The sequence below is a fragment of the Cupressus sempervirens genome, chromosome 5 (genome assembly GCF_028749045.1).
Source record: "Cupressus sempervirens isolate cs-2001-9-10 chromosome 5, ASM2874904v1, whole genome shotgun sequence".
Classification (NCBI taxonomy): Eukaryota; Viridiplantae; Streptophyta; class Pinopsida; order Cupressales; family Cupressaceae; genus Cupressus; species Cupressus sempervirens.
The window spans coordinates 380,907,572-380,920,858 of NC_143122.1; the positions used below are offsets into that span (position 1 = coordinate 380,907,572).

At 32.9% G+C, this 13,287-nt stretch overlaps 1 long non-coding RNA gene across 2 annotated transcripts; it reads right to left on the reverse strand.

Annotated features, from left to right (window-relative positions):
- Positions 1–1,790: 1,790 nt before the first annotated feature.
- LOC149556365 (uncharacterized) lies at positions 1,791–9,481 on the reverse strand. 2 transcript variants are annotated; one of them, XR_016352347.1, is made up of 4 exons: positions 9,223–9,481; positions 2,581–2,607; positions 2,330–2,402; positions 1,791–2,222 (listed from the first exon to the last, which is right to left on the reverse strand). It is a non-coding gene; the product is annotated as an uncharacterized LOC149556365 (long non-coding RNA). The 2 variants fall into 2 exon arrangements; XR_016352348.1 differs by having other exon boundaries at positions 2,330–2,420.
- Between the last annotated feature and the right edge of the window lie 3,806 nt (positions 9,482–13,287).

Genomic DNA, 13,287 nt, shown 5'->3' on the forward strand with positions numbered 1-13,287 from the left:
AATACTTTTCCTATTGCACCGCGATTGCCACTAGCTTATATATACCTCTATATATATTACACCGAGAGTAATCGTTCTCGAGGCGCCTATTTTCATTTTCATAATCCCAACTGTGATTAAAATAACCTTGGGATTAAATGAAAATAGGTGCCTCGAGAATGATTACTCTCGGCGTAATATATATAGAGGTATATATAAGCTAGTGATTACACAATCACATTCAAAATACATCAAATCATTCCATCTTTCAGGTTGTTGCATGCAAATTATGGCATACCTACATTATTTCACGTAAAGTCTACTCTATCAATTAAAGTACAAAAAATTCTTCATGGAAATGTAGAGTTATTGCCAGTCCATCCATGGTTGAGAAAGTAAAAATATTCTACATATTATTTATCAATGTATTGTCAACATTTTGAACAATACTATTTTTTATTATACCCACTTTTATAATAGCTATTAAATATTACATTATTAAGTTTTGTGATGGACTATGTCAACATTTCTTTCAATGATTATTAAGTATTTTTTTATTACACATGTTTGTAGAAAAATTTCTATATTGCTTCAATATGCTTCAATTGTTTAATTATTAAGTTTTTTGATGGACTATGTCATCATTTCTTTCAATGATTATTAAGTATTTTTTTATTACACATATTTGTACAAAAATTTCTATATTGCGTCAATGTGCTTCAATTGTTTAGCAATACAATGTATAACATTTCTTCGCTTTTTATAACATTAAATAAATATCTATATGATTTGAAAATATCATTTTAAATTACTATTATTATTATTTCTCTATGCAAATTTTTAAAATTAATATAAAAAAAAATACTAAAATCATAATAATATTAAATATCTATTGATACAAAAATTTCATAATATATTTAACTATAATGAATTATAATTTAAAAAATAATGTCTTTCATTTTGCATTGCGAGTGCTACTAGCTTATATATATATATATATATATATAAAATAAGCCGAGAGATATCCTTCTTGAGGCGCCTATTTTCATAATCTCACTCAGTGCAGTAGGCGCCTCGAGAAGGATATCTCTCGGCTTATTTTATATATATATATATATATATATATATATAAGCTAGTAACATAGCTTCTCTTAGTTTCAAGAATATATATTCTCTACTAACAAGGCCAACCACGTGAAGGTGGAAGCTTCTATGGCCTCCCCTAAGACAAGACATGACACAACACGGCTAGCCACACCACGACACAACCATTATTTTTACATTATTTATATTAATGTGTTTATTTTATATTATTAGATTGCATGTCAAGTAAAGATTATTTATTATTTTATGATTGCTAACAATGCTTTGATTGAAAATGAAAAATGATTATCAAAGTTGTGATGTTTTATTATGTGCAAAAAAAAATTATCATTTGCAATATGAAAAATTGTGCTTATTATTATCATTAAAATTGTGTTGCTTCATTATGTGCAAAAACAATTGTCATTTGCATTATGAAAAAAATTGTATTCAACAATTAAGTAAACATGTAATGCCGTGAATTACATTCATAAAGTGAGTTCTTAATTATCTATTAATGTTGTTTTAAGGAAGGTAATTTTATATTGTTCATTATGAACAATGTTATTATGTGATGGATCAAAACAAGCATATTACTATGGTGATTTCCTTATGTCATGTTGGTTTCATAATATTATGATTTATCATTGTCAAATGAAACATATTATTGAGTGATTTGTGTAATATATAAATGATGTATTAATTTATGTGAAATTGTGATTGGCAACTTTAATGTTAACATCAAAATTATAAAATTATTATTAAAAAAAAATAGTAACCAAAAAAATGCTAGGGACACAAGACATGCCTTAAAGAATGGTCTATGTCTATTGACCATTCTTTAAGCTGTCAAAAAAAAGACTTCAAGGAATGACCATGGCCAATGGGCATTTCCTTCAGTCTTTGAAGGGGCTTTTAACCCCTTCCAATAATTTTCTTTTATTAAGCATTGCATTTTTACATGTTACAAGAACTATTAGATCAATGTTCAATCAAAATGGTATTGAAGAAATGAAAAATAACCAATCACATGCTTTGCTGCTGAAACTTTCCATACTGGTAAAACAAAAAGTAGCTGAAAACGTTGCTTGGGACTTGGAGGGTCCTTGTTATCAAATACTTGATAAACCACCTCTTCCAAGAGAGCTAACAGATTGTCACTGTAATGTAACAAATGTCAATCCAGTATAATATAAATGTAGACAAATCTATAATCAATTTAGAAATTAATGTCACAAAAATTAAAATATTAAGAATATGTGCATACCAACTCTCTTGTATCAAGCACATCAACTTCAATGATTTCAGCTTCTCTTCATTATATCAAGCCACAAGCAATTCTAATAACCACAAATTCTCTAAATTGTTATAGTTAGTATTTCATAACTTGACTAATAGTTAATCAAAGAATCCACTGAAACATGAGTGTGATGTAAATTAATTGTACCACTTAACAAATATATAAAATGTAAAAACAGAGAGAAATTTAATAAATAATAAAAAACTAGTCTAAATTACCTTTCAGCGTCTTCCTGGGAACTTCACCTGTGACAAGATCAAAGGAGTTTTAAGAGTACAATAAAAAATTGATTAACAGTCAAACAAAATAAGTGACATGACAAAGTAGAGTGAGAACTTAGATATAATTGTGAAAATACACTAAACATACATAAGAAGTCATTACTAATATCATACAGGCAATTCAAATGTAATTCTAAATGAAACAAAAAGCAGGTTTGCCACATTTCAGATAAGGCTCCATCAAGATGTGATATGCCCAAGAAAGGCTTTCCTGGTGTGATAGGCTTGGCAAAGGCTTTCACTGCTGGCACTACCCAAAGTGATGACACAACATGCCACGTGTTGACAGCCTTTAAGCCCTCTGTGTGAATTTGTGATAAAAAAGCACTTTCTGGAAATAAATGACAATACGATACATCTATAATTGCCATGCTTTGTTGATAGTTGTCACATTGATGGCTAACTTTCCATTCAATTGTTTTTGCTTCAATGGTTTGGTTGAAAACTGCTTTTATTGCTCAAATCATTTTTAAACAAGGAAACAGTGATGTAGACAGGTCAAACTACAATTTCAGAAGAGGCCCTATGTTTGATGTAGATGCATTCCCAAAAGTTTACATTATATTGAAGATAAAAAAATCAAATTTCTTTTATGATATCGAATCCCATTTCGTAGTTTTAACCTCTAGACTAACAAATGTCTTGTTGTCAGAATGCAGCACATTATGTAAATATAAAAGACATAAATGAACATGTGCTATGAATGGGTCCATTTTGGTTGTGTTAATAATGATTAGAAGTATTGAGAATTTACACAGTTGAATTTAGAAGCATCATAGAAAATGAGTTTTTCCCGTTTAGTTAAATCATAATTTAGAAAATCATAGCAGATGATCAAAATTATTTTTTCCAGTCAGATAAGAACTCTGAATGCTTGCATGGTTTTACAGAACTGATTAGCTTTTGAATATATTGATGTGTATCAGTAATATTGTGGTGCTTGGAGTGACTTTGGCAAGATGGAGGAAGACACGAGAAGTCCGAGAGGAATAGAATTGGTTAAAGATCGCACCACATCTGGTAGCAGTTTTGCGAGCAAACACACATACGTGTAAAATTTTGGGAAAATAATGTTGAAAGAATTGTATCTCTAAAAGGAATTAGGTGATGTTGGACTTTTTTCTCAAAAATGAATTGAGTAGCAACAAGGAAATTGAGATAAGTGAGACTGATTGTTTTTTAAATCTGTCTTAAATCAAATTGAGATGAAATTGGATGTACTTTGCCATATTAGTTTCTAGAATATTCTTAAGATAACCCCAAGTATTAGTGTAAATCTGTGTTCCTTAATGCGGATGCTGAGATGGAGATGAAGGAGAAAGGGATGGGGAAGGAACGTGAGAGGGAAGTTCAAGATCAGTCACCAATTGAAGAAGTGGCGCTGACTGTGCCAGTCACAGACGATCCAACGCTGCCTGTTCTGACATTTCGTACATGGTTTTTGGGAATCATATGTTGTGCGTTGTTGGCATTTTTGAATCATATGTTGTGTGTGCTGCACTCTGTTTGCAAAATCTTCAGGAATCTGAGATGTCTCAGTCAATGTTTTTGAGAAACATTATTTCAGTTCCGTTCCTCTGGGTGAGTTCATAGTATGTAAGTCTATCTGTATGTTTCAACACCCCAAGAATATTGGTGCACATCTAAATAACTCCTTATTAGTCTTCTACCATAAATTAAAAATTACTTAAAACTGAGATACCTTTGTGATCTAGCTTTTGTAGTTTATAAACCAGATCAGCAGTGAAAGGTTGATATGAATTGCTGTCATATTTACAATGGTGTGATGTTGAGGCTAGAGCTCTTGCAGTATCTTGTGAATCTTAAGTTTGATTGTAGAATCATGTCAAATTCTTCAACTCATCTTTTAAATGAGTTATAATACACTTCTTGTTCCCAACATAATATCCTTCTGATATGTCACATTCATCCCATACCAATACATTTTGGCAATCCTTTGCTTCAATTAATCTACACACTCCAAATCAATTTTGTCAACTAATCAGTAACTCCCACACTTAGATGTTCAAAACTTCAAATATCTCTTGCAATATCGTGGGCTTGTAGCAATCCAATGAGAGTGTTATCCAGAGAGCCACATTGTGGTTGGTTATCAAATAGAACTTTCCGTGTAATTAAGTATCACAGCAGAAAAACATAATTTGTCTATCTTCTACAGCATGTTTTGAGGCATCTTGCTGGCTATATATAGCCTTCTACTGATGTTGTAACACTCTGGTCCCATGTTGTGGATATAGTGCTCAATTTTCCTATATTGGGCTCCCAAAGAATACACATGAATGCATAACAATCAGTTGTTGATTGACACCAAGACAAAAGGTGATTTTGGTTGTGATCTTTTCTATCATAATCAAGTCTCATATATCACAGCCTATCAACAGACAACTTTATCAATCACCTTTTGTTTATGATTGTAGTATCTAACAAGTCTTTTGCTCAAGTCACGGAGCTTTATGTGGATTTTGATCATGTTTATGTTTTCTTTTATCAATGGCAAAATCATCTTGAAGTACAAATTTTGTTCGTTGGATCCAGCTTTGTTTTCTTGGTGGCAATTGTAGTGCCCATTTTATTCCCAGTCTCTACAATTTCAGCTTGCAAAATTGTCCGCTGTGTGCTCAAACACAATCAATTCAGCAATTTCATTCAACAGAGCTCATTAGGATGAGGAGTGTTGGAAGAAATTTGATGATGATCTGTTCAAACTCAGAAGCTCAGAAGCTGTGGACTAGTTAACTCAAATGCCAGCCATACGAATATTAAGGAGTTGGTGTATGAGTTGGATATCTGCTTGAGTGATTTAATTGTTGATTGCCTGAACACCAGTATAGCATTCCACATAATTGATTGATGGTCTTTGGCATGCTAATTCCAAAAGAAGGTGATATTCATTTGGTCTAGATTCTCATTACCATACTGTTTGATGATTTCCTTCTTATTTCCTTATCCAAATTTGATCCACAATCTAGTTTAACTAAACCTGTGGATGGTGTCCAAAGACCTAGTGACAAATTTTAGTTCAGTGAGTCTTCATCAAATCTGATGCAAAATCTAATTCCTCCTGACCCTAAGTTTTAGAACCTAACATCCTTTCCCAAAAAAACTGTTTTATTTCTAAATCTCCATTCATCATCAATCAGCCCTCATTTGATAGCCCAAATAAGTCATAAACCACCTCTAGTTCCATAAAATATGCCCTCCTTACCTAAAATATTAATGTCCAAGTCAAACCCTTTGGTATTATCTTCTTTCCATATCCCTTGAGCATTCATTCCCCTTCAAGACTTTCTTCAATGAGAGCCAACCAACCTAGGCTTGACATTCACCTCTTATATCAAGACTTTCTTCAGTGAGAGCTGACCAACCTAGGCTTGACATTCACCTATGATATTTGTTGACTTTAAATTCCTAACTTTACCTCCTTTGATTTGTAAGAGTGAGGTTTTCCTTTTCACACTTCACAGTAATAATGAAATTGTCCTCTTCCTCCAAAGGGTCAATGATAGAGTTTTCAAGAGACAATTGATATTTTTCCATTAATCTTTTAAACTTCCTCTTCCATGAGACTAGATTTCCATCACCTATTTCTTTTTGACTAAAGAGTGATGTATCAAATAGAGCTATAGATTTCCTACAACTATTTTTTTGACTAGACATCCCTATTCTTCCTAAAGGAAAAATTGACTAGACATCTTTTTCCTTCTTTGGGGAGCTCCCTCTTCTCTATCATTTCATACAAAAATGTTTTAAGACCACTCCCTATGTCAAGTAATAACCTTAATTTAAAAGACTAGAAAGTCATCCTCTATATTCATTTATAAGATAGGATTTTTTTGAATCTCTTCTCTTTTTCCTGAAAATTAAATTGTCTATTTTGATGTTCATTCCTAGTATTCTTTCCTGGATCCAATGATCTGCAGCCTAAATTGCAAAGAGAATCTCCATTTCCATTTTTCATCCATTCCCCTATCTGAGAACCCATTACGTTGATTTTTCTCTCTATATTTTGCAATTCATGAAAGCCATTAGATGGTTCTCTTTCTTTCACTACAAGCATCCATCCTCTACAATGCTTCTCTTGGATGGATTGGCAATAGTGTCCAAGGTGGAAATAACTAGTAGGGATGCCAAAAGGCTTTTCAAATGTAGTGCCAGAATTATCCTTTCCTCCGTTCCAACTCCATACCTCTTCAAATGTGAACAACTGCAATACTTCAATTTCCCCTAACAAAATCCTCCTGGTTCCCCGTCCTTAAATTGAAGGACTAGTTCCACTAAGATGCCTATTTTGTTCCTGCCCCCAGATAGCTGATGGAAATCTTTAATAACATTAACTTAATCTAACATAGAAATATGCAATGCGACAAAATGCAAATAAACCCCAAAATCAAGGGTTTGGTTTTGGAAGTTTGAAACACGAATTACAAAAACTGCACTTCAAATAAGCCTAAATACAGATTAAGCCCAAAATTATGAAGTTGTTTCACTGTCCAACAGCACCCCACATCACAATTATGAACTAATATCATGCTCAAATTTGAAAAATTGTAAAGTACTTTTTAACTGTTTAGATACGAACACAAGCAACAGGTAGTCCAAGAAAAGTATCAAGACGAATAAAATATCTATATAATAAAATACATCCAAAATAGTTTTCCTGGAAACCAAATTCTAATACATCGGATTGTTGTGTCAATGCAAAGAATCTAAATGATTAGGCTCTCTTGATTTTGAAACCCTTACCCACCATGGACTCTGATTTTGAAACCCTTACCCACAAGGCCAAAGGAAGCAAAAGGTAACAAAATCCACTTAGGGACAAAATAATTGAAATATTATTGTCAAAGTGTGTTTCAAAACTAGTAGTTGGCTTTTTTTTTTTGCATGTGCTAAAACTACATTGGGATCAACACAGATAATTTCCATTTCTATATATCCTGTTACCAACATTAACCTATAGCCATGGAAAGAAAGCTGATGGAATTTTTACTTAAAAGAAAAGACTAGAATAACAGATGACAAAGTCATTCTTTCTTTTATTTCTGTTCATTTCTCTTTAGGCTCCATCTAACTACACGTTGAATTCAAAAGCTTTTGGATTAAAACTATGTAGAGATCACACTTTGGATAAGGAGAGCAAACAAAAAATTGAATTGAAATAAAATCCCCAAAATTGAAAAGATCTCCTAATTGCATGCGAGACAATCTACATGGTTTTTATAGTATGCCACTTGAATAGATAGGCAATAATATTGAACTAATCAGATCGATTATCAATTGAAGACAGATAACAGAAAAAAACTCCAATCTATAGATTTAGAAATTAAAACTTAGAGATGATAACAATAGACACTGAATCCAGAAAATCTAAAAGGTTGTTTTGATCACATCAATGAACTATTAAAGGGCGTGTAGATGTTAGGGGAGACTCCAGAGAGCCTGTGGTTATCTAACCGCTTGTCCATTCCAGTAGCCACGGATCTCATTTCACAAGCCGATCAAGGTAACTGTAAACATCTGGTGGACTTTGTGGTGGCCAAGAGAACGGGATGCATTTTAGGGTTGAGCTGTTTGGATCCAAATCCATAGAAGGAATTGAAGAATGCATGCAGGAGAAGCAGGATTGAAGAAAAGGTGTAGATGACAGACATGGGTAAAAAATAATGGAAAATGACCGCAGTGGCCCTGCAGGGTATCATCGTCACTTCTGCCTCTCTCCCTCAAATAATCACTAGAGATTGTCTAGAGGCATATTCTTAGGCATGGGAAATCATTGATTTTGTTGACAGGGTAGAATATAGTTATATAGAAGACAATAGAGTCAGCAGAGAAGCAGGCGATAGAATCACCAGCAAAGTAGAGAACAAGATCTATAATAGGGTGCTGAAGAAAAGGGTGGTTCCATTTAGAGATCCCGGGGAAGCAAAATCTCCTCACAATGTGACCGAAGTGTTGGGGCCCTTGAAAAAGGATTAAAAGATAAGGAGAAACCACAAGGCGACAGTGACTCCACAGACTGGAAGGAAACTGCATGGAGGAAAGCCGTGTACAAGTTATGCAACAACATTGACTGCAATGCAGATACCAATGTGAATGATCTACTGAAGGAATTAGAGAGTTGCCTAAATTAAACTAAACGTCTTCTGTTTCTCAAATGCGGGAAATGGGCCCTCGGCAATGGTGAAAGAAAGATTGCCACAACACTTCATACAACGAGAAAGGTGAGGGAAATCATGAAGATGCTTTACGCAACACAGACAAGGTCCTCTACCAATTAATTAGGTTTTCTTCTGGGGGAGGGATGTGCGCCAGCAATTAATGGATAGCACCGTAGTATTAGCGAAAATCAAGACGTTTTTGTTACGGGTAATAGATTTAAGGGCAATTCATCTCTACATATGTGAAAGAAATGTACCCAACATACCATATTTGCATTTGACAACCTGAGGATGAACCGTAAGGCTTATTTCTCCTATATCGTTGGATCTACAAACCTTTAAATTTGTGGAAAATATATATAAACCTAAAATTATTCTACACAGAGGTTGGATTACATACCAAGAAGAAGAATTTTCACTCCATCAGCTATGGCTGCTCCCCTAGTCTCCCTACCTTTCCCTACCTCTTCCTCTTCCTTTGTTACCCAGAAAAAACCCAAAAGAAATAGACAAATACAGATAAAAATAAATATCTAAAAATTCAAAAAAAAAATATTAGATAAACAACAAATAAGATGACCAAAATTCAAGGGAAAAACACACAGAAAATAAACAAACAGACCAGACAGACCAGTGTGCACACTTTACAACAAACAAAACCCAAATTGAAGAAATAAACTCAAAAAAGAATGAAGCAATAAATCTGTGTTTTCCATTTGAGAAGAAGTACTTATAGTGCCCAGAATCGCCCCCGCTCCTTTCCAATTTTTGTGGCTTTTCCACAACGGTCGAAATTTGCAATGCATTTGGAATTTTGAAAATCGTTTGAAATTTGAAACTCTTTGGAATATTGGAAAACATGTTTTTGTGAGTATTTGAAAAATGATTCATTTGATAGGAAATATGAACTTGTTTTATTATTATTGATTCAAAGTATTATAATATTTTTAATAAATTATTATTTAAAATTTTACAAAATATTTTAAAAATTGATACATAAATGTGTAGTAGAAATTATATAATTTCAAAAAGTTTAATTTATTATTTTTATTATTAGATAACACTATTTTATTTTAATTAGTTATAAAATATATTTATGCTGAGATAATATATACAAATATTTAGAATTTAATAATTATTTGTACATTGAACTTATTATTTGTAATGCTAAAACTTGTGTAGTTATCGTTTTTCATATAACATATTTGAATTCAAACTAATAAGATTATTATATTTTTTGGGAAGGTAGTTTGTCATGAGGTTCATTCCTATGTCATTACCTAATTTTTAATATTTCAAATTCAAAAGTATGTAATTTAATAAAGTGAAATTCTTATAGCATGCTTCAATTTTTGAAGGAATAAAGAATCAAATTTAATTTATCTACATATAGGCCATGTGCATTCTTTTGTATGTTGTCTTTAAAATCATGCATTGTCATTAACCTAAGAAAACAAAGGATTGACGAAGGATAACATATTGCTTATTAAGTCAATAGTCTTTTAGCAATGTTCATAAACACCACCTTGACCACATTCAAGTATTGGCAAAGATGAAATAGCTCTATTGAATAAGTATTCTATCAAGCCTCTAAGACACATGGTACATTTTACTTTCATGCATCAAATCAAATATATCTAAATCAAGATTAAATCCAAGGACTGTAAAATTGAATTCCATAAAAAGTAGAATATGACACATCAAACTAGTGGAAATTAATTTATTCAAATTATTGTGAATTCCATAAATTTTGCATGAAAAAATAGTGATATTCTATCATTGGTCTACCTTAAGTATCTTACCCTCTTGTTAATTGGCTCATTTACTTATGTTCATTTACTAGCCTAACTATGTTTTAATCTAGGCTACTTTTTGTAAACTGGTTATATTCATTCCATTTGCATAGATATTTTATGTTTAAATCCAATTTATTCCTTTTATTTATTGCCTACCAAACATTTTCTTATATTTAATCTAAGGTTTGACCTTATAATTCTACCTTAAGTTCTCTTAGGATTATCCTTGTGCTAACCATCAACTTTTCGTTGTACATTGGATCAATCCTTACCCTACATTAATCATAAGGAGTCTTCCCAATCCTTCCTTCACTAGGATTAAAAGATAAGGTATTCCCTTGGCAAAGACCCCTTGAGCATCAAATCATGATAGAGCCTCACCATCAATTAATACAAAGAATGAGGTGGACGTGGCACATCTCATCACCCAAATGACCTAATGACAATATATCAATGGGAGAAAGACAATGCATGTTGTGGTAAGGAAATTGAAAAAGTGAGATAAATGAGATGGGGAAATCTAGAGTCAATCAAGAGAGCTGAAAAAATATGAAGGAAAGAAATGGAGTAGAAATAAGGAGTGGAAGAGGATTCAAAGGGAACGGATTTTTTTTTTTAAGAGTTGGAAGTGGTAGCAAGGTCTTTATGAATATAAATATGCTTAATAAATCCACTTAGCCTCTTACAGGGAAATAGTGTATTGTTTTTACATATGGTGTACATCAATGTCCCTCAATATTGTACCACTTATGAACTATTGAGGTCCAACCCCCTCCAATATAAGTTGCACTTCATTTTATGTTCAATACATTCTCATATAACTACTACTCAAAATCCACCACCAAGGAATGAGAGCATGGTTGGGATAACATGCTCAAGCTTCCAAACAAAAATAATATCTATCACACCATCTTAACAATATTTTGGCATATTTATTTGACTAAGATTGGGAGGGACCAAATATAGAAATATCATTGAACTATGGACGAATGCACCAAGTTATGGTGCCAAAAACATGACAAACATATTTTTTTTCAAATTTGCAATAGCGCACACACACTATAGTGCATACATGCTTTTTAAAACTAATATTTATGGGTTGCAACCCATAGCCCATCTCATTTTTTTGTTTCCTCTTGCTAGTTACCTTCTTTGTCGCCAACAGTGCACACACATTTTGTAGAAGGTCCAATATTTTCTCTCTCCCCACCTCAAAATGTCTCCTCATCACTAGAGATTAGGATTGAGATCATCAAGTATGTTTTCTACTCTTGTTTTTGTATTGTTTTGTATGTTTTTTAAGTTTTGCTTCAAGTTTGTTTATTTATTTAAAATGCAATTGATTTCTTATCAAAAAATGTGGATAATCAACCACCAAATCCCCAGTCTAATCAAGAAAATCAAAATGAAAGCGCCCCACAAGATCAAAATGAAAACCCTCATGAGGAAGAGCAAGAACCTCCGCAACCTCCATCGATTGAAATACCTCCTCCTAGCACCCAAGAAAATATAATGAATGAAATAGAAAGAGGAAAAAATGAATTAGAAGAAATCATTGGTAGGTTGAAATCTTGCGAGAAAACTAATCCAATGAGAGTACAATTGGCATCCTTCCTTGAGTTGATTATGAGCCATGTAACTTTTGTTAGTGGTTAGTTGGATATTTGATGTGTTAACAAAGAAGAACAAAGAAGATATTATGCAAATAAATTATCCTATAAAGATGTAAGAAAAAAATACATAACGAAAGGTAACATATATGCATTGTTTAAAAAGCCAGGAGAACAAGACATTGTTAAAACTATAACTAAAAGGTTCCCCGTTCACTAGCACATACATGATGATATTAGAAATAAATTTTGGGATAGATGGTAGATGGTCTTTAATGCCCCTCCCTACAATACTCATAAGGTTCCAATATATTTCTGAAAGAATTTGTATTGTGAATTTGTCCTTGGGGAATTCCCCAATTATTTTGACATGTTAGATTCTTAGGGTAGAGGTGGGGGGTCATCATTTGAGAGGTCAGTGTAAGGAAACTTGGCAAGAAAGAATATAACCGTTTCCACATAACCCATAATAGATCTGAAATAAACACAGAATCAAAATCCACATGCGAGAGAATAGAAAACATACCCACAAAATTGTGACACAAGATATACCCTGGGAAACCCTCATTGAGGGAAAAACCTAGCCTCCAAAAGCATCCATCACCATGTATTATTTAGCAAAAATACCATTGCCATACAACCATGGAAGCCTTCATGGCCATAGCCACAACCGAGCAAACTATGTGAACAAGCATGAATCCACACATCCCATGCCATGCTTCCAACCTTCACAAATGTTCCCTTGGCTAACCTGTCAAGCCTTGTCCCGCTTGACTCTTGCCTTTCTAACTCTTACTCTACAACAACTACCTTTGTGGCTGCTTATATAGTAGCAAGTCCCACAAAACCACTAAGTGGTATTACATAAAACATGTGCTAAAACCATGTACTACCTAACCCACTGACCCCACATTTAATATTGGGCATTTAATTCTTTTCCCCAATATTAAATAATTACATAAAATATTTTCACAATGTTGCAATACAACTCATCAAGAATATTCCATGGGAATCTTTACATGTTGCACGTCCATCTAGGCACAACATTACATAATAAAA